Source organism: Delphinapterus leucas, chromosome 19, assembly GCF_059928025.1.
Source record: "Delphinapterus leucas isolate spDelLeu-1000000601 "Yukka" chromosome 19, BTC_Dleu_Yukka2, whole genome shotgun sequence".
Classification (NCBI taxonomy): Eukaryota; Metazoa; Chordata; class Mammalia; order Artiodactyla; family Monodontidae; genus Delphinapterus; species Delphinapterus leucas.
This window is the reverse complement of record NC_143147.1, coordinates 67,093,469-67,116,046: the sequence shown is the minus strand read 5'-3', so window position 1 is coordinate 67,116,046 and position 22,578 is coordinate 67,093,469. Positions and strand designations below refer to the sequence as shown.

Sequence of the window (22,578 nt, the reverse complement as noted above, 5' to 3'; positions counted from 1 at the left end):
AATTCACTGCAAGACACTGCAGGGCCAGCATTAAACTTTTCTTTCTGTTCCATTATCTTCCAGTTGCTTAAAATCAATGGAAGCAGACTTTTTCATTCTGAAGGAAACATTTTGTTTTTAAATTAAAGGCATATTTTGCAACATTGGAATAAGAACTACTCGCTTAAAACATTCATCTTATACGATAAGTAGGATGATTCTTTCATTTAAGAACCTGTTTACTTCTGTCAGTTCTCTGGGCAGGTCTGAATTGCTTTTGAACTCTGCAGTGCACAAATGGATAACATCACCTAAGGTAACTGCGTTCTGGTATAGACAAGAAATTACTTGGGTAGCATGGAAAAACATAACTATAATCCTGTTTAGGTTAGGCTTAAGCGAACCGTGGGGACTTAATAAATACAATGTGTGTATAAGATGAAGAGTCATAATCAGCTTCCATTTACCTTCAAGGTTTTCCCATTTCTCACCAACAGTTTAAAATGGTATTATATTGCCTAAATGGAATGCAGTAACAGTTACATTGGCCATTTTTTATTTTAAATTGTTTTTCCCATATTGCAAATAACTGTGATCATAGATATTTAGCCGATGTCCACTAGAGATTAGTAACAACACAAGAATGTTTTGTTACGTTTGAATTTTGTATGAATGGCCTTTAAATAATCAACCTGTATACATTTCAGTAAAACACTATGTTAACCCATTCGACATTACAGACCGATTCATATATTAGGCTAAAAAACCTGAGGACCAGAAAATGTTTTTTTTAAGTTTTGGATTTTATTATCTATGTCTTCAACTAAACAAAATGGTTTTTTAAAAAGTTTCTCTAAAGTGCCCCAAATCAAGTAAAGTGCCATTAAAGCCGATCTGAATAAACCGATCTGGGACCTGGCTATCAATTGTCCTGATACAAATGTGGATATGTCTTTTTTGCTAACTGAAGACCTACAGATTAGGACTTAATGTCAATACAATAATTGATTTTGCTTAGTTTTCTTCTTGTTATGTTATGAAGAACTAGAACGATCAATACTGAGAGTGACTGGAATTTCCGAATAGAACATATGTCGTTCGAAATTGTCATGGTACTTTTCATTACAAGTGGGCTCTTTTTGCAATCTTTCTAAATGTAACACTTTTCAACTAATTATTAGTTCTGTACTTTGGTTGCTCTATAGCTTCCTAACATACTAAAAGAATGCTCAGGCAGACAAGAATCTTAAAATGAACAGAAACAGATCACTTTTCTCCAATGGGCAGGAGCAGGGGGTTAAATCTTCGTAGATCTCTAAAGACAATCTTCTTTGAGGCAGAACTACAAAGTACTCTGGCCACATTTAACTAGAAAAGCATTAAGCCATCCTGTTTTTTCCTTTTTTTTTTTTTCATATTTTAGTGGAATTTGGTCCTCTCTTCTCCACACTCTGATCACAAATTTAATAAGGACTTGTGAGATCCGAGCTTTTTTTTTTTTTTTTTTTTTTTTCCTGTACCCTTCTTTCGCTCTGGTTCTCAGGGAATATTTGATACGAGAAGGTCAGGATTGGCTAGGTCAGCAGGAAGCAAATGGCACATTTGAGAAACCGGATGAGCCTGGTCTGAATTTACCATGGAAACACGGCCTTCACTTCTCTATTAAAGCTCAGAGAGAGCATGAACGAGAAAATCAAGTGTATAGCCTTGCTGTGACTTCAAATTGTTAAATATAATATGCTTACAGCTGTATAGCGTGATTTAAATGATATAAAATACAAGGCTGTAGCATTTCCAAGAGGAAGTAATTTAGGGTAATGGCTTTAAACCGCGCCCCCCCACCCCCCGACTAAAAATGCAGCTAGTTGCCAACAATTTAAAAGAGACTTTGTTACCACTGAGAGGCAAGTCCATCAATTTCAATGAGATGATGATTCACTACTGATAACCCTGATTTCTTTGAGATTTTGATGGGTAGAGAAAAAAGATGATTTGGCTATTATTAATAGGCATTTGTACAAAATAGAAACAGTCGTGGTAAAGCATGAAGCCAGAGGCTATTTGAAAGGGGATCTGGAAGATAATTATAGGATTCCATAAATGACATAACTAGGTTTTGGCAGCTTTTTAGAAAACTTTGCAGACAGATATTGGATATTTAGTAGGTTAACTGAATCATCCAAATTACTCTTTTCATTCGTGTTACAAGTAACGTAATATAACTACCCTATATTTTATAGATTTGACATAATCAACATGATTTAATATACTTACATTCGCTGTATACCCAACTTTTCTATTCATTTCAAGTACATTTAAAAGAAGTTAAATTTTGAAGTTTAATATGTAAACGTATTTTTTAAATTTAATTTTTCTTTTATATTGGAGTATAGTTGATTTACAATGTTGTATAACATATAAACATATTATGTGACTACTACATTAAAGGAAAGAATATTTTCTCTTAAAAAGTAGAGTTAATCTTTTAGAGTTGTTCAACATTAAAATCCTTTTTATCAAGGAAAAAATGAATAAATATTTATTTAAGACTTATTTTCCCAAGTTGGCACCATGATTTTCAAATTTTTCACAGGGAAAAGTATATTTTACAGCCAATCTTACTTGAAATCCTAATATATGAAACAAGTATTTTATTAATATGTTTATTTAATAAATTTAATGTTTATAACTTCTGATTATTACTGAATCATTCAATGGGAGTTATGAGATCACTTTGCTTAACAGGGACATCTCTGAAATCATGGCTTACAGATGACGGTGGTGATTTTACTTATAAACCAATCTACTATCTATTCCTGTATTTTTATTTGGTTTTACAATATGCAGGACAGCTTGACTTATTAAACCAAATAATAAAGGGTAGCGAATTTAAATCACTACTCTGCAATTTCAGGAAAAGCATCACGTAATAGAGATATTTTCTTATGAGATTTGGACCTCGATACGTTCAGTTTACAGCACCAATAAACATGTTGTCTCCAAAGTGCAAACATTTTGTACATAACCTATTTGCATTTGTTGCAGTGTTAAAGGCAGTTCTCATGTAAATCATATGTATTCTAAAAATGCTGACTCGTGTTTGTAGAATCACTGAAGCATCTTCTGTAAAACTGCAGGGTTCTCTGGAACACAGCATTTTCATAACCACAATGTCCTTTGGAGAAAAATATTATTAATTATAACAATGATAATGCTAATTTTGTCCTTAGCGTTTATGATGGATTTAATGAAAGCACACATGGAAATAACTTAATAAACGAAGGCATCAGAAGTTCTATTTGTGAGCAGCAGAGAAGCCCTAGTAAGAGTGAAATAACAAATAGAAGTGTATTTCTCTTACATAAACAAAATCCAGAGGTAGGTGGACCCATTCCTGCTCAAATATGGCAGCTTGTATTACTTTCCATCCAGTAAGATGGAGACAGGGGTTCAGAGGGGTACATGGCTGTTACTTTTTAAGGACACTTTCTGACATTGTCATGCTGTTCCTACTCACACCCCATTAATCAGAAATAAGTAGCATGACCGCACACAATTGCAGGGGACCTGGGAACTGTGATCTTTACCCGGCCACTCAGAGTTTTCTATCCTTCCACGAGAAGAGGGAAACAGCACACTCCAAGTACTAAGAACAACTTAGTTATCTTTTGTTTTGTATTTCACCTGTTACTCTAAATCATGGCACATTTAGTTAACATTTGGGTTCTATATTTCTTATAAAACACCCCACCTCTGTCCTTTGGTTCTTCAAACCATATTCGTTATGGGTTTTCTATGGAAGTTTTAGCTGCACCCACCCCCCTTCCCCGGACCCAGAAAGATGCACGAGTTAGGCTACAAGCAATGACTATAGAAAACTTTTGATATCATTTCTTTCTTTCAAACGTCAGCCCTCACTCATTTCTGTCTTGTTTTGGTCATTCTCCAGTGTCTCCTGATAATTATTTTTTGCATTTTGTCCAGAGTTTATAGTTGTTATCTGTAGGCTGTTAGTCCCAGAGAAGCTTATCAGCCATAACTAGGAGTAAAAGCTCATGGAAGTGTTTTTCCTGATATGTGCACATCTGGTTTCTTCCTGTCATTCAGATTCAAAACAAATGTCGCCCCTTTAGGCAGAGTTTTTCTGACCTTAATTTAAAGTAGCCTTCAATCTCTCTTATAGAATAGCAGCCCGTTTTAAGACTGTGCATAGCACGGCATTTTCCTTAGTTGTTTACAAGGGCTCTCCCCCACTCTTCCTTCAGACGTCTGAAGTTCAAAGGTCTGTGAATCAGTGAGACCTTCTCCGACTGTGATATATCAAAACACTCTGGTATGTTAGTACACACACATGCACACACACATCTAGAGTGAATATACGTCCCATTTTGCCTGGGATAATCTCCGACTATTCTTCTTGTCATGACATCATGATTAATAACATTTCCTATTGCTGTCAGAATTTTCTAGATTGGCCTGATAACTCATATGGTAAGGTTAACAATTCCTATTATACTGCTTTATTTTTCTTCATATCACTGATCACCACCTGATATATGAGAATTTCTGCCTATACATATATAGAAATATGTTTAACATATTATTTAAAATATATGTCTATATATTAAAGTATATGTCTGTCTCCCCATACTCGGATGTAATCATATGAGGGTAGGAACTTTTCTGTTTATTTCACTGATATATACAGGACAGCTACTGGCACAAAGAAGATACTCAATAAGGTCTGTGGAAGGGACAAATGAATACGTCAATTTCTTTTCTTTGTCTACTCTAACAGAATGTAAGTTACATGATACTGAGACTTGATATTTATATTTCTCCAATTTATCCCCTCTTTCTGGTATATAGTAGGCCTTCAATACATTAATCCATTAGTCTTACAGCATAGAGCTAACTCTCTTCTTTTTAAGTTGTTAACTAATAATATTTGAGTGACGAGCTATGATGTCCGTATAGGCAACTTGATTGAGCTTCTTTTGCTGCTGGGTAGATCTTGTTTATCTCAGAGACCCTGAGTCTTATCCACACTCGGATTTGCATTTCCATTGTATGGACAGAGAGAACTAAGGCAGTTTCTAAACTGCCACGGTAAGGATGGCTTTACTCAGTGTGATCAGCAGAACAATGCCCCTCTGCTCCCAAAGATGTCTACGTCTACGTCTATGTCTATGTCTATGCTCTAATCCTCGGAACCTGTGAATATGTTACCTAACATGGCAAAATGCACTTTGAAGGTGTGATTAAGTAAGATTTTGAGATGGGCGAATTATCCTGGATAATCTGGGTAGGATGCAACATAATCACAAGAGTCCTTGTAAATCAGAGAGAGGCTGGAAGGTTAGCGTGAGAGAGAGATTTAAGATGCTCTGCTTCTGGCTTTGAGGAAGAAGGAAGGGGCAGGAACCAAAGACTGTAGTCAGCCTCCAGAAACTAGAAAAGGCAAGGCAGCCCAATCTCCCCTGGAACCTCCAGAGGGAGCGCAGCCGGCTGACGCCTTGGTTGCAACCTAATGAAACCCGTTTAAGACATCTGACCTCCAGAGCGGTAAGATAATAAATTGGTGTTGTTTTAAACCACTACGTGTGTAGTAATTTGTTACAGCTGCAACGGGAAACTAATACGCTCTGCATTAGGCTTCTTTGGTGTACTTCACTTCTGGATGGAGAAATATTCCTACTGATCTACTGGGAAGGAGGGAGTAGCTCAGCCTCGGCTCTGACCTTCTTCCAGGCCCAAATCCACACAATAAGCGGTGGCTTTCAGGCCTCCAGCTGGGAACAAAAGCAGCAGCCACCTGCTTACCGTTCCTGGAGGAGAGGAAGGCACTGGCCCATGTAGCTGTCCTCCGATAACCCTAATGCTTCCTGCTCTACAGCCCCGTCATGCCCCGTTGTCTTCTCCGTGTTCACCAGGTCTGACCTTGCAACCAGCTGCTGCAGTGCCTAGAAGAAAGGAGCATCAACTCAACTTCTGATTTGGCTTTTGCATCTAAATTACACACTGAGGGGTGGGATAGGAAGGGTGGGAGGGAGATGCCAGAGGGAGGAGATATGGGGATATACGTATATGTATAGCTGATTCACTTTGTTGTACAGCAGAAATTAACACGCCATTGTAAAGCAATTATACCCCAATAGGATGTTAGAAGAAAAAAAGAAAAAAAAAATTACATCCCGTGTCAAAAAGAGAAAAACAAATATTGTATAATATCGCTTATATGTGGAATCTAGAAAAGTGGTACAGATGAACTTATTGGCAAAGCAGAAATAGAGTCACAGATGTAGAGAACAAACATGTGGTTACCAAGGGGGGAAGGGAGGGATGAATTGGGAGATTGGAATTGATATATATACACTACTATGTATAACATAGATAACTAATGAGAACCTACTGTTTAGCCCAGAGACTCTAGTCAATGATCGGTGGTGACCTAAACGAGAAGGAAATCTAAAAAAGAGGGCATATATGTATATGTGTAGCTGATTCACTTTGCTGTACAGCAGAAACTAACACGAGACTGTAAAGCAACTATACTCCAAAAAAAATTAAGAAAAAAAGTTCTCAGTTTTTAAAATCTCTGACAGCACCCTTTATCCTTTATTCCTTTTTTATTTTTTAAAATGGTGCAACCACTTTATTTATTTTTAATTAATTAATTAAGGCTGCTTTGGGTCTTCGTTTGGACTTCCCTGGTGGCGCAGTAGTTGAGAATCCGCCTGCCAGTGCAGGGGACGCGGGTTTGAGCCCTGGTCCGGGAAGATCCCACATGCCACGGAGCAACTAAGCCCGTGAGCCACAACTACTGAGCCCGCGCGCCACAACTACTGAAGCCCGCACACCTAGAACTCCACAGCAAGAGAAGCCACCACAATGAGAAGCCCGGGCACGGCAACGAAGAATAGCCCCCACTCGCCCCAACTATCCTTTATTCTTACTACTACCATGGAATCCCCATTTTTAAATAATTTTATTGTCATTTCGGCGGGATTTGGGGAAGAAAATTAGGCAAATACATGTGTTCAATCTGTCAGCCTGACTTAAAAATTTGTGTTTTATACTGCTTTTTCTACACTTTCGGTTACTCTTTGCTCTACTCATCCCCATGTGTCTCTACTTGTGAAGTATTGGGAAATTATATGAGTTTTTTTTTTGTTTGTAGCAGTGGTGAAAGATTCTTGGGGCAGTGCCCTCATTATCTGTCAGGCCAGGCATCTATGATTAAGAACAGGTGCAGCCAACTCCTTGCTTGACCTGTCAGTTCTGCCTGCATCAAATGAAAAGCAGGATTAAGTTTCCTGGGGGATCTTGCCCTCCCTCTCAATTCTCTTACGCTGGAGAACTTTCCAAAATATTGGCAAGGGTCTGGATTTGTGGCTGACCAATGGTCCCACATCCTGCCGTGGCCCCCGCAGACTTTGCAGCTTTGAGGGAGGAGATTTTGATGTGGTTCTACTGGAGTCCTATCCTTCACGTAATTTCAACGTAGTCAGCTGCCTTACATTCAGTGAATTATGGGTTCATCGATCTATCTTTTATTAGTCTTCTATGATCAAGTAATTCTTTGAAATTGCTATACATGGATGGCAGCATTGCCTTATCACTAAATCAGACACTGATGCTCCCTTCTCAATGCTTTGCCTGTTCCTTTAGTTATTACAATTGTAGGTGGGGAAGTGAAAGATGGAGTTCCAACATTTGTACCCAAATCGCCACCTCACAGAGAAGTTCACATATGTTAATATGATCAATAAGCTTACAAACTCTATTCTGTCTTTTTATAATCAGCTTAGATATCAGTTTATCCATTATGACTTCATTTTATAGTTTAATCCTCAATTACAGTGGAGGGTGTAGGGGACTCAAGGTCTGCCTGCATGATGCTTTTGTGAGCTCTGGGATATCTTAATGATAGAAGGAAGTCTAGTCTAGTAGACGAAATATGGTTTCTCATGCTTAAGGTGAAAGACGGTAAGTGATGCTTAGATTTTGCTGTCCGCACCAGAGCCTCAGCTCCAAAATGTGCCCAAAAGGAGAAAGGGTAACCCTGAAGGAGGCAGAACTCCAGAAATGTTATGTTACTTGGAGAAGGAGATATACAAGTAGTTTCACGATGCTGTCAACAGACAGGAAGGCCCAAGTTTCTGAGCTGAATTATAGGAAAGAGAATTGGTTCAGAGAGAAGGAGGTGTAGGTACCAGGCCTTATAGACAGGGCTAGAAACGAAGAAGAATAGCTAGAAAATGACACCAGTTTATCTGACACACTATCATTTCCTTATAAAGTCAATAAACTAAAAGTAAAATTGTGAAACCACCAGCCTCATGGAAAGCATCGTTACAAATTTTATGGCTTTATTGGTAAAATATTTAATTGAAGTTTTTTAACTGGCTGGGCTCAGATATGTTTACACAAAACATGTTTTGACTTCTTTAAGCCTAGGCTAATAATGTTCATCTTAATCTGGTTGGCCTTTATTATAAAAACTCAAAGTCCATTATCGTATCAATAAAATTTTTTAAAATGTATTTAGGCACTATAAATAATTATTTCTTATGAAATGAAGTAGAGATTCCCTCAATGGACAAACAGGCAACTGTTCCCAATTGTATGACTTTTTTAAATAAAGGATTCCCAGCAAACATTCGGAAGAAATCTTATGCCTTCCAGGGACAAGCAGCTGGGAAGAGGGAAGAGATTAATACAGAAAAAACTGTGGACCATCCCGGTCGGTCCTATTCTTCAGTTCCTCGATTGAAGGCATTAAGTTTTATTTTATTAACTTCTCTCCTGCCCTTCAAAAGTTGAGGGTGCTCACTCCAGGGCTTGTGTAGAACTGCCCCAGGGAACCTCAGTGCAAAGGTTTGAAATCACAGCTGGCTGTGATTAGACGGATTGTGTGAGATCAGTGCTTGATTAACTTTCAGCTGCTATTGGTTTGCCTCAGTTCCTGCAGGAGAATTAATCCGTAGGTTCAAGCAAATTTTGGATCTTAATGGATACCAGATACATTGAGCCCACCCAGACCACCAAGATCTAGCAATCCCTCTCCTCACATTTAAACTGTACAAATGAATTCATTCCTCCTTACCCAGTGGCCAAAGTAACCCCACCTCACTGTTTTTCTCCTATGGCATTCACTTTATTATGACTCCTAGTCTAAGAAAGTATAGGTTCTTTAAGGTAAAGTGCAGGTCTTAGCTTTTGTAGTTTTAGAAGATGAATTTAATTCCTTTCAGAGGAATTTAGTTCCTTCCACTCAGAAGAGTTTGTTGGATGAATAACGATCATTCTGCTTCCTATCTCTTAATTTGCTTTCGGGGCACATGAAACTATTCTAGCTCTATAATTAATAACCTTCGTTCTCCAGTTCTATTGTACATACGAATTTATGCCATCCTGGTTGAGGATTCTTGAATTAGAGGTGTATACTTATGATCTTAAATCATCATTATCTTGATAACGTTGGAAGGTATTAGGTCATTAAATATTTTGACAAGAACGCATGTTTTGGGATCCTTACAACCTTTACTTTATTGATAAATTTCATAGTGAGGGGAGGGTCTTCATTTAATCCCTTCCTTGCTAACTGAATATTCTTATACTTGTGTGAATCAAGGAACTCACTCAAAAGAGAAAACTTGGCCCAAAAGTAACACACACATTTCTGTTTAAACTTCAAGAGACTTATATTTTTCTGATAGATTATTATGATAGCATTGACCAATGAGACCCACACTGTTAAGATCAGAGACATGTAAATAAAAATATTCATCAACGTAAATAAATCAAACAGAAATTTTCCTAACCAGCGTGTAACTCATTTCCTTTTGGAGAGTCTATTTGCAGGAAGTAGTAGGAAAAAAAGCTGAGAGAACTCAAAGCTTATTGTCATGCTCATGTGTTTCTTGGAAATTGTAATGTAACTAAATCAAAGAGGTAAATTTTCAATTGGTGACTTCTCGAATTGCTATGATCAACTGGCTTTCAGATTCATATGGTCGGTTTATTCTCTTCCAACAATTTTTTTGCCCTGTACTAACATAAATTTGCAGGGCTAAATATTTCTTGGAAACCATATGAGAGTTACATGCTGCAAGCATCATCCTGTATGTCTGAGCTTCTCCTCTCCCGATATCAGACCAATTTAATGCATGTATCTATAGATCTCTATCTATTTATATCATGCTTATTTTCTTCTCTCAGAAGACTTGCTTCAGTTCAATTGACCTATTCATTTTTCTCTATTAATGTGGTATTTATTCCACATTTTGCCCTTGCTCAAATCACCTCTCCCACCTGCCATGCCCTACCCCTTGCTACTTGCTACATCCTAAGAGATACCCCCGGCTCCAACTTAAGAACCATCTTATCCACAGGATTTTTCTTGATTTTCCCAGGGTTTATTCCCTCCTCTTCACTTCAATAGAACTTTTTGTTTGAATCACACATTCAGCACTTCATGGATTCTTGGGTTCTTATTTATTATTTTGTGAAATTATCTAGTCTTATCGTAACCTCTCAAGGCAGGTGGTATACTTTAAAAAAATCACATTTTGTTCATGCAAGTAGTATTTTTACAAATATTTGCAAAGTATGATGCTTGCGGTGCTAACAAAAGAAATAGTATAATGCCACTTACATTTTCTATGACTCAGAATAATAACTTGCAAAATCTTACAGGAAAAATATCATTTGTCCGTATCTCCAGATACTGCTGCATGGAGTTCTGGAAATGAAATGACAGATAAGTGGAGGTTATATGCTTCCTGTTAGATCGCAGGTACCATGAAAATGGTAATCATAACTGTCCTGCTTACTACTGTATTCTAGTGTATAGTATAATACGTAGTACATAGGTGGTGGTCAGTAAATAATTTTGAACGAACCAAATGATTGAACAAGTAAGTAAAATAATCTAGATAAAACACAAGTGTAAAAGGCAACTTGCCTATCTTTCTTATGATTACTTATGATGGATAAAAACAGTGTTAGCAATAATGGAATGGCTACCAATATTCTGATACCGGGAATCATCTAGATAAATGTCCAGAGGTAATTTAACCTTGCTTTTCTCAAGAAAATGAATGTGTTAATATCTTTTAAATACATTGAGAATTAGACAAAAATGAAAATAAATCTCTGGGTATCAATGTCTTTGCAGCTTAACTTGGCTGACCTTTCACCTTTGCTAAGGGAATTAGGATTTTGAACGTGTTAGAAAATTCATATTTCCAAGGTCATTAAATCCATCTTACTTACTCAGTAGTTGAATTTGATCACTAGAGTCAGCAAGGGAAATTCTCTCTAGGGTGAGCAATGGTTTCCCTGTTTTTTCTGATTCCCTTTCCAATCTATGGCCTTTAACAAATTGAGTGAATCACTGACAGTGCATGAAAGACTAAAGCCCAGAAACGGTTGAGTGTGTAAGAAGCTAAGGATTCAGGGGGATTAAAAGGGACAATGGATGCTTCTTCCTGCATTCAGCTTTGCTGGATGACCCTTAGCACAGATGTACCCGCGCTCAGTACTTACCTCTAGGACCTAGGCTTAGCTGATTTGGGGAACTTGACCTCTATTTCTCTCTCTCATTTAATGAATTAAATTTAATTCATTCTCACTAAAGCATGGGCATCTGGGTCATAGCTTCTAGAAGACAGTTTTTAAAAGTTGTGCTAATTCAAATATACATCTATATATTGGACCTTCTTCAAGATTTTCCAAAAAATTAGATTAAAAGCAAAACAACAAGTTTCTTCTAAAAATATTTTATAACAGGCTGGTATTTTTTAAGAAGCTGGTTCACAAGAATCGCTTAAGTAGGCGTTACTTACAAAACAGCTTTTCTATGTTAATTCCTTAACTTTCTCCATGGGGGTCACATTTTCTACAACTTCTCCCATTCTGTGTGTCTTGAAACCAGCAAGCCAAACATTATCCCCGTAGTCAAATATGCATGGTCCTGGTCTCATTAAGACAAGGGGGATGTGAGGAAAGGGACTCTATCAACAGAAATAATAACTCCAGTAGCTTTATGTCTATGAGTTGGGGGAGTAGAGTGTCAGTGTGTGAGCTTGCTGGGGCAAAGGACAGACAGGAAGGACAGAGTGATAGTGAAATACACTATGGATCTTTACTATGTTGGGAGCTTCCAGAATACAGGTCCTACACAATACTCCTGTGGTTACAATCCATCATTAGTCATTAAATGAATAAGTTATGACAGAATGAATGTAAATAATATAAACCATAGCCTTTAGAAAAGCAGTCAGGATTTTTGAAATCTATCATATGTGTCACATCAGAAGTCAAGAAATATGGACAGTACATAGAATTGTTAGAAAATTAAGTCTAAAGAAAAGACACTTTAAAAAGAGAGACACTGAAAAGAAGATACTCTAAAAGTCAGGAAATGATGTTGAGACCCAAGTTTCCAGCTTGGAGGAGAGCAAAGACCTGCAAATAAAGCCTCTGCTATGTATAGCTCAAAGTATTTTTTAGAAGCCTTCGCAGTAAAAACCATTTATCAATAAGCCATTGTTGAGAAGAGATGGCATCCATCATTACTTTTCTAAAGAACTGCAGTCTGCTAACAAGATTATATAAGAAAAGATTTGTGGGATTATTTGAGCCCAATAGGAAGTTGTCAGCGTTTAAAATGACGAAGGACCTCTTTGTCTTGCTGGAAACACTGTATTTACATCCACTGTTGCATTGGCCTCGCAGCTCCCGTTTTGCTTGTTTCTCCAGGTATGAGACGTCCTGCTACCCTTTTACCTGTTCCTCATTAGACGCCTTAAGGGTTACTGGCAAGCAGTGGTCTTTTTATAGGAATAAGGGTCTGGCATGAACGTGTCATGGAGCTTGAATAACTTTCTCTTCCCATAGGATCCAGCAAATCAAGGTCGGGGTCCATTGCCAAAGACTCTGGCTCACTGGAGGCAGCGCCTGGAAAAAAGGGGGGTTATCTTTGCACTGGAGTGTGTCCTTGCTGTGTCTTCCCTGCTGTTAAGCTCCAGTTTTCAGAGGCTACTGACCTGGGAGCTTTCCTCAGCCTTAAATCCACTTTTAATAACAACAAACTCAGGGAATCTGGGGAGTTGTTCGCCCACATCTGGAACTCTGACAAACATCTCCCCATCGTTCTGCCTGGTGAGGTCCACCACCGCTTCATGGGGCATATCTCCTCCCCGGCACCAGTCCTGGAGGTAAAACCAAACATCACCTTTTGGAATGAAACCCGCAAATAAAAACAAATTAACCCACCTCGCCACCAGCTGCACCCTCCCTCCCCACCCCTGGAGGTCTATTTGGAGCCCGGCACTTACTTTAATGTTGTGTTTTATCGCTTTTTGTGCTGAATTCTTTGGACAGCCACCATCCTCCCTCTGATTCAACACCTTCACTCATCACGATGGAGCATTCCGCTCGTAGGAGCCCAGCCCATGGACTCCCTTCTCCACTTGCAGCGCTGCTCAGTGCAACAAACAGGCTGCAAAATGTGTTGACCTTGCATGTCAGATACCGTTAGCCTCGAACTGGGGGCCTATCGGGTGAACGACTCAGCAAGTCCAGCGCCATCCGTCTCAGGTTTCCCTTCTGTGATGGATGGGACATCAGATCTTCCAGCGCTGTGACAGTGATTTGGATTGAACTGCTTGCAGATTCTGTCTGGAGACTGGATCTGCAAGATTGATGGGTGAGCTTCAGGGGAAGCAGTCAATGTCCTGAATGCAGTGTTTGCTTCAGGGATTTTCTGAGTCAAGATCAACGGGACACAGTGCTGGGGAGGTGTGTTGATGACCTCACCTGCTCACTTTCTGAGGATTCACAAAGCTCCTATTTCTACAGTTATTCTCCTTATCCTCCAGAGTGTGTATTTCTGTAGTCCACCCTCCTTATCACCGTGCAGGCGATCACACGGCTCTTCTTGAATCGGATTCTTTTCCTACACTCTTCCTTTCCAATGACCTAAGTCGTTTCTCACTTTTCTGGAAGCTCTGCTTCCTACAGAGTCAACACCCAAAAGTTCAGCTTTCCATGTTCTCTGCTTATTTCAAGTGTTATTTTCCTCTCACTGGTCAGACAATATGCTGACACCGTGCACTGCAGAAAGGTGAGCTGGAGAGAATCGCTAAATGTTATACGTGCTTTATCTGGTAAAACTTTAGGAGTAACTACTGAGGATCTCAGAGTCAAAGAATTTTCCTGTTTGTATCAGGTAACTTTCTGGATATGATGTGAGCCCAGAATTACACATGAGTATCAGTATTAAAGAGTTCCAAAGGTCAGGTTCTTGTAGACTGTGAAGACTGGTACAGGGAGAGTATTTTCAATTCCTTCAGTTCAGTGGCTCCCAACGGGGGAGATTTTGCTCCCAGGGGACATATAACAACATCCAGAGATACTTGGGGGAGAGGGGTTGCTAATGACATCTAGTGGGTAGTGGCCAGGGATGCTGCTAAACATCCTAGGATGGATTAGAACTTCCTCACCCCCAAACAAGAAGTATCTGGCCCCAAATGTCAATGGTGCCGAGGCTGAGAAGCTCTGCCCTAGTCTATGCCAATACTTAGCTAGGTGCTTTAATAATAATACGATAGAATAAATAATAAATAAATTGCAGTATGTAATAAAGGCTTGAGGAGTAAAGACACGACTGAATTCCAAGTTCTGAACTCGAATTGGTGTTCCGTTCTGCTCACTACTGCTGCCTTATTCATCTAGTTGATGCTAGATCGTGCCTGTCTCCCTGGGCTTATGTCACTTACCATTTCTTCCTGCCATCCCTCACTTCCTGGGACTGGCCTGCTCCAGTCTGGCTCTGTCAACTCCTCTCGCCCATGGCCCCAGGCCTGCTTAACCCTTAGACTCCACCTTGACAGCTTGCAGACCCAGAAGCCCAGAGAAGCAGGATCCTTAGAAGATCTGGAATCAGGAATAGCGACGGTCGCCACCACCTATTCTAAACATTTAAGTCACTTGATGGATTTCGGCAACTTTCCCATTTTATGCCAGGCCCTGTTGATACAAGTGCTGTAGCTGTAATGAAGTTAAACTCAATATATTTTTTTCCTCTCGTTATAACTGGCAATAATTTTGCAAGTTCCCAGCTACCGTGGAATCCATTTGGGGCAGGCAAAGAAAGCAAACAAGCTCCAGTCTGAAATGTAATTGTGGTTTTGCCACATGTGAAAAAGGTTAGCTACTAACTTTTCTTGTGAGCTTTACTCTGGTTAACAGACACTCGCTTTTGCTTCAACCAAGTACATTTCCCTAATAGGAAATGGAGACAATTATCTGGGCATTTTATTTAAAGAAAAATGGCTTTTCCTGGAAACATTCAGATTACAGAGACAAAATGATTCTTAAAATATGTTGCCAGAGGGTGTAACAACATTTTCAGATTATTTATCAGAGAGATGTGGAAATCCACTCTATGCACAGGTCCGGAAATGTGACTAGACACAGTTAATTAGCACATGCATACTATATGCTGATAGTACTTTTTTTTTTTTTTTTTTTGTCCATAAAAGCTTTAGGAACATAGGCACATATACATTTACATTCAAGTTTGATAACACTGGTAGTTTCATTTCAATACAAATTATGTTAGAGAACTCAGTTTTCAGATATGGGCATATAAATGGGCTATTTGAAATTCTTTTTTTAAGTTTTATCGAAGTGTAGTTGATTTACTATGTTGTGTTAAATTCTGCTGTACAGCACAGTGATTCAGTTATACGTATATATATTCTTTTTCATATTCTTTTCCATTCTGGTTTATCACAGCATATTGAATATAGTTCCCTGTGCTCTACAGTAGGACCTTGTTGTTTATCCATCCTGTATATTACTAGTTTGCATCTGTTAACCCCAAACTCCCAATCCTTCCTCCCTCTCCACACCTTAGCAATCACTTGCGAAATTCTTTTTTTTTAATCCTGCTACAGAGTTTGGTAGTGAATCTCTTGATGAAAGATGCGCAGTTAGTTTGTCCCGGAACTCATGGGGATAATTATACTGGTTTATGATCTGACTGCTCCAGGGCCTCTTTATACCCCTCAGGCTGCATATGGCTTGCCATGCTGATGCTGCATTAGATGGGTCTAGTAGCAGGCACGTGGCTACAAGACAAGATCTCCCAAGTCCTCCTTAACAGTGGATTAAGGTTTTTCAGTCATTTTAAAGCAGATTGCAAGCTCCTCCATTATTTCATGTCAGGAGTCCGTCCATCTGGGATTGGACGATAACTTCATGCTGATGGTAGAGCTCCGAAAGATTTGGAATTTTTTTTTTTTCTTTGCGGTACGCGGGCCTCTCACTGCTGTGGCCTCTCCCGTTGCAGAGCACAGGCTCCGGATGCACAGGCTCAGCGGCCATGGCTCACGGGCCCAGCTGCTCTGCGGCATGTGGGATCTTCCCGGACCAGGGCAAGAACCCGCGTCCCCTGCATCGGCAGGCGGACTCTCAACCACTGCGCCACCAGGGAAGCCCTGGAAATATTTTTTAAGCTTTTTTAAAATTGAAGTATAGTTAGTTTACAATGTTGTGTTAGTTCCAGGTATACAGCAAATTGATTCAGTTATATATATATATATATATATATATATATATACACACATATATGTGTATATATATATTCTTTTTCGGATTCTTTCCCATTATAGTTTATTATGATACATTGAATATAGTTCCCTCTCCTATACAGTAGGTCCTTGTTCTTTATCTATTTTATACACATAGTAGTGTGTATATGTTAGTCCCACACTCCTAATTTATCTCCCCGTCACTCCCCGCTATTCCCTCTGGTAACCATACGTTTGTTTTCTATGTCTGTGAGTCTATTTCTGTTTTGTAAATAACTTCATTTATATAAATTTTTTCGATCCCACATATAAGTGATGTCATATGGTATTTGTCTTTCTCTGTCTGACTCACTTCGCTTAGTATGATCATCTCTAGGTCCATCCATGTTGCCGCAAATGGCATTCTTTTTTCATTTTCATTATTTCATTCTTTTTTATGGCTGAGTAATATTCCATTGTGCATATGTACATCTTCTTTATCCATTCCTCTGTCGATGGACACTCAGGTTGCTTCTGTCTGGAAATAGTTTGATGGTTTCCCTCTGGTGTAGAAAACAGACTTGTTGCAGGCCTCACCCATTCAACCATCTCCATGACCCTGTAAGATGCATAGTGATATTTTCATTTTTATAGTTGAGGACGCTGAGACTCAGAGAGGTTGAATAATTCCCAAGATCACACAGATAGGGAAAGAGGCTTCACTTAATATTAGAAAGAACATGGAATAAAACCTTAAGTTCACTAAGATTATAGAAAAATCTTAAACAGCTATTAGAAAGTTTGAATGCATTTGACATTGTGAGATATCCCTAAATCTTTAGCAATAAATGCGATCTTCTATTTTCACCAGTGTCAAGTTCCCACCAGTTTAAAATTCTGTGTCTGTTCCTCCTGTTATCCATTCAGTTAACCAACTTCATGAAAGTATACTTTATCTCTGAAATTTATAGTTCTCCCTCAGCCTAACAAACGCGAATCATCGACTGTTTTAAGTTCCTTTCAAGGTAGATTATTTTGCCTCTAAAAATCATATGTCAGTAACTGAGCCATGTTCTAGCATCTCATTTAAGTTTAGATTTGTCATGATAAATGCTTCGTTGTGTCATTAGATGGAATTCTTTGGCCACTTTAAAACAAATATTTAAAACGCCAGTTCCTGAGGATAATGTTCCCATGGGTAGAGAAGATACTGTGTACCAAAAGAATAAGGTACAAAAAAAAAACCTCAAGGTACTTATAGCCACTGCAAGTTTCTTAATCGTACTTAATTCATCTTGTAAGACAACTATATTTGTACAAGTGAAAGCACACATTTTATTTAAGTAGACCAATTTGCAAAGAGCCCTGTACATACATTTGTAACCTACTATAAACATGAACACAGAGAGTCCTTTTATACTTTTTTTTATATTTTTATTTCATATCAAGGATTTCTACTGACGTCAGTGGCAGTCTCAGAATTGGAAGGAGCAGTAAAGATGTAACAGGCAGTAGCTGAGAGGATTTTTAGCTCATTGGCTGAAAAAAAAATCTTGCATAAGTGATCTAACCAGTGAATCCTAATCTAAGAAATTTCATCCATTTCCATTTTTATGAGTGGAGTAAACAACATCAATAATAAGAATAATTGAACGAGGCTTACAGTTTTGGACCCTTGCATGTTTTAGTTGGGTGGAAGCTTGTAATAAATGACTTTCTATCACAACCCAAGACAGCTCATTGCCACTTCCAAATACTCTTTACTAGAATTTCCACAATTAAATAGGGAAACAATGGATTACGATACACATAAAATTCAGTTGTAAATTCACATTTTTACTGACACTTGAACATTAGTCTCCATTGAAATAGTCTTCCCGTTTTAAAACTAGCATCTATTCCGGTCCAGTTTGCCAACATGCTTTTCAGAAAGTTTCTCAGAGATGTTAAAAGTATCCACAAGATGGGTTGGACCGTGAAATCCTGCATCTTATATAGGGTTTGTACTTTCATAACGGGGAGGGGATTATAACTTGCTAATTAGTCATATCAGTCTCTTCTGGTTCAAAAATAGCCTTTTTCATGTAATTCAGTCTCTGGCAGGAAAATGTAGGCTTCATATTTCCTCTCCCAATGTCTTCAAATTGTGTCTGGGTATACACACTGGGGCCAGAGATCACTTTATTGACCTATGGACATCAGAGAAAAGGCTTCCGTTTATATGGAAGCCCAAAAGAAAACCTAATACTGTTGTATAACATTGTGAGGGGGCGATGTACAGCCCTTGGAATAGTTAATCTAACTTATTTGAAAACCCTGCCTCCTTTCTGATAAGGAAAGCAATCAAATATCTTTCATACTCAACCATCATGCAGGCCATTTTTGAGTCTTCAGAGAGGAAATCAGCATTACTTAGAACCCAGAGCTTTCCAGTCATTTTAATAATACACAGAAGTTGAATGTGCATGGAGGGGGGATGGGAGGGTGGGCGGATCAAGTAAAATCAATTTTGTGCATTTTTTACTCCTAACTCCACTCGTCACTGGCTATTCCAGAAGTGGCTGTGAATTTATGCTTCTAGAAGAAGATATTGATAATTCATACATCCACACCATCAGTTATCTTGGGAGGAGAAGAAAAATGTCTGGCTTTGAAATTGATAGGGGTCTTGGGGTAAAAGGGGGATCGGTTTCCTTTTGCGGAATCCCTAGTGCACGATGCCGCTTAAGAGGAAGCTTACATTTCTCTTTTTCACTTTGTGTGAAAAACACTATTCTCCCTCGAGCCCTGTGGTGAGGTTGAGGCAGCCAATGTCCCAGGTCTGCATTCCCAAACTCGTCCCCCTTTTTGCCTCGGAACGCCGTTCCCTTGCTCCCAGTGAATCGCACATCCGTTGTTTTACCACCCAGCTTATTTGATCCCCGTGGAAGATGAATGGCTTTGACTAAAAAAATTAAACAATGGCAGAACTAAAGTGCAGTACAGACTAAACCTTACTGCCCCGCAGAGTTTCCTTTCTTTCTTCCCATTTCTGAGATCAGGTCTGGGTTTCTTTGCTATCCATGCGTATTTGCTGGAATTCTTTAAAATCACTGGTGTTTCTTTTTAGAAATTCGAAATTATGGTCATTTGTCTTTCATAGTTTTCTTTTTGGTAGGAAGCAGCGCCACGTGTGAACGGTCCACCAGATACAGAATGTGGAGATCGGGGATGGTGCCTTGATTCTGTCACGTGACTCTTTGAACCTAGCTCCCAGATCTGTCACTTCAGAATACTCGTTTTCTCACTTGCAAAGTGGAAGCAATATAGTTGCCTTGCTTTGACCTTTAGGGTAGTTGGGAAGATACAAAAATATGATGTATATAGAAGCAATTTGAAAACTTTAAAATGCACTAAATACGAAAGGAATTAGCTTGATAAAACTTAGAGCAAACTTATAAAATACATGTGAGTAGAAAACAAGCAGGGAAATATAACCTAAGTCTGTTCCAGTGTTTTATGGAATATGAATTAATCGGTGCAGAGATACCTAATTTTTAACTGGAAAATAGCATTTCTGAGCGACTGCTGCTACAATGACATTTCAGATTTCTATCTTGAGAGACAACCTGAATGAGGACCAGATCCTCATCACATACAAAATATCCTGTCACCGATTTCCATCATCCTGAAAATACAATCATTAACGTACTACATTGCTCAACAGCTAATAAAGTTTCTGGAAAGCCATTGTGCATTCTCCATTTCTTGCTCTCAGAGCCTGGAGGTTAAATTATCGGTATATTCAGTTTGGATGCCAGGATAAATCACAGGCAGCACTTCTCAGGGACTGGGACTGGTGAGTCTTTATGATGGTGGTCGGGGTAGCACAGCTTCCACAGTGGGCACTCTAGCATAATGCCGAGTTGACCTGAATGACCTTCCTCTACACAGCCGAGCAATGAGCTAGCTCACCAGGGGAAGGCTGCAAGGCTGCTAGTCTGTGAATTCCCCAGACATTTGGAGCCCTAGAGCATCCTGTTTCAAAGGCTAACATACCTGAAAATGCAAACTTGAGATCAGATGATCCTCGTTCCTTCCCACATCCTCTGGACATAGGCAAGGAGGCAGGGATTTAGGGTCCACACTCAACGACCCATGGTGAGTCTAGACACATCCAGTCTAGACAAACATCTCATGGAATGAGGAGGGTCTAGAAGACAGCATTCACCCTACTTGCCCAGTGTCTGTAAATTTCTGCTTTTAGCCTCACCTTGTGTTGGGAGTATTTGCACTTTTCCTTTGCTTGGCAGCGGGACAGCAAGAAAGATAAATGCCATTCACCCTGGGGCCACAGCCTTCAGGAAGCAGCCAGAGGGTTTGACCCACCCCAGGAGTGAGAGAAAAACAGACTTATGAATGTCAGTGGGTCACGTGGCCTAACTTAGATGAGACTTAGTTTTATATACATGGATCACTGAAACACCAGGCCAGCCTGGGGAGTGTGAGCTATCCCCAGGGATGTGTGGCAGTAGCCTGACCACACGAGCACAACTGGTTTCCAGGTGCTCAATGTCATGTTCACGTACTGCTGAAGACCTGGAGAGATGGATATACTGTGAAAGAGAACCCCGGGCAATGAGGCCATTGGAAAATTTCAGGTGGAGCAGATTTCTCCTCCCTGGGCTAGGATGGGGATGGGATAGTACTTGCAGGCCTGTTGCCCCTTTGGAAGAGGAAGCACGGGGCTGAAGAAGCCTAGAAGGTAGTCCAAGTCTCCATATGAGGTGGAGAGATGGGGGGGCTGGGCAGGCAAAGACAGAGATGATTGGTAAAGTTCCTCTCGATGCTCTTTTATAAAAATGTATGTGCCTATGCTTCTTAGAAGAAGGGATTGAAGAAGAGGGAATTGAAGAGATTAAGAAAGCAAACAGAACTATTGGGCAAATGTAGAAACCAATGGTATTTAAGGAGATGTAGAGGAAAAGGACAGCAGGGAGAGAGAGAACAGAAGACAGATTAATCTACAAATTACATCAGTTTTTAGGAGATTGGAATCAAGAGTTTCTTGAGGGATGTTTCTGGAAGGAAAAGATTAATTGCTAGATGCCTCAGAATGTGACCCGTGATTAAACCCTCCTTGCCACATTGACTCAAGCTTCCAAGACTAAGGAGCCGAGATGAAGCTCTTCTACTTCCTTGTCAAGATTGTTTATCAAGTAATAAGTGGCAGGTATTGATGGGATGCAGCTGCACCAGAGAATGGACACTAGTTAGGTACCCCCGAGGCTGAGGGAGAGACATGACTTAAAAGGTTTGAAGTTAAAGGAACCTAGAGCTTATGAATTCCCTGAACAAAGGTGATCCATGACCCTCAGCATGGTCTCTTCAGTCACACGTGTCCTTGGTATAGGGTGACTGAGACCATGGGATGCACAGTAATGGTTGTTGCTTGTCTCTATCTTTTCTTAAAACAAAATAAACCTGGCACTGAGTGGAACCTATTATGTCTAATGAATCTGACTGTCAGTTTGAACTCTGAATGGCTGCTGATGGTCTGATGGCTCTGAACAGGGGAATAGTGACAAGAAAAGAAAAGAAAAACTTCTGCAAACTTCTAGAATCAGGCCAGGGGTGATGGGGAAACAGAACAATAATGAAAATATCCTGGAGGCATTATCATAGAATTTGGATGGTTCAGATAGGTACACGGGTGGAAAGTCCAGAGAAAGATGACTATGTGCTTAGCATGAAATGAATGGTTCAAAGCTTCTGGGAAGAAGAACATTTAACATGTGAATTCCCAGAAATAATATAAAATAATTTATGTCTGTGTATCCTACAGAGGGGAAAGGAAGTGAGAAGAAGAGCTGCCAACATGAAAATGTCCCACCTAAATACTGGTGACATGGTGTATGTTTTCCTAGTATTTTCCTAGTACCCCAAAGAATCTATTTGAATAGAAACATAATAGAAGTTCACGACTTACTTAAACACCTGTGGTTTGGTGGTTTTGGGGTTGGATAAAACATCA

The 22,578-nt window shown here is 39.4% G+C and overlaps 1 protein-coding gene across 1 annotated transcript in view; it reads left to right on the top strand.

Moving 5' to 3' along the window:
- Window positions 1–22,578, top strand: part of KCNJ2 (potassium inwardly rectifying channel subfamily J member 2) — a 404,418-nt gene extending 381,840 nt beyond the window's left edge. Inside the window, exon 3 of the transcript XR_016389076.1 lies at window positions 1–22,578. This exon is cut by the window's left edge and continues 73,874 nt beyond it. The gene's annotated coding sequence lies outside the window, so the exon portion shown is untranslated.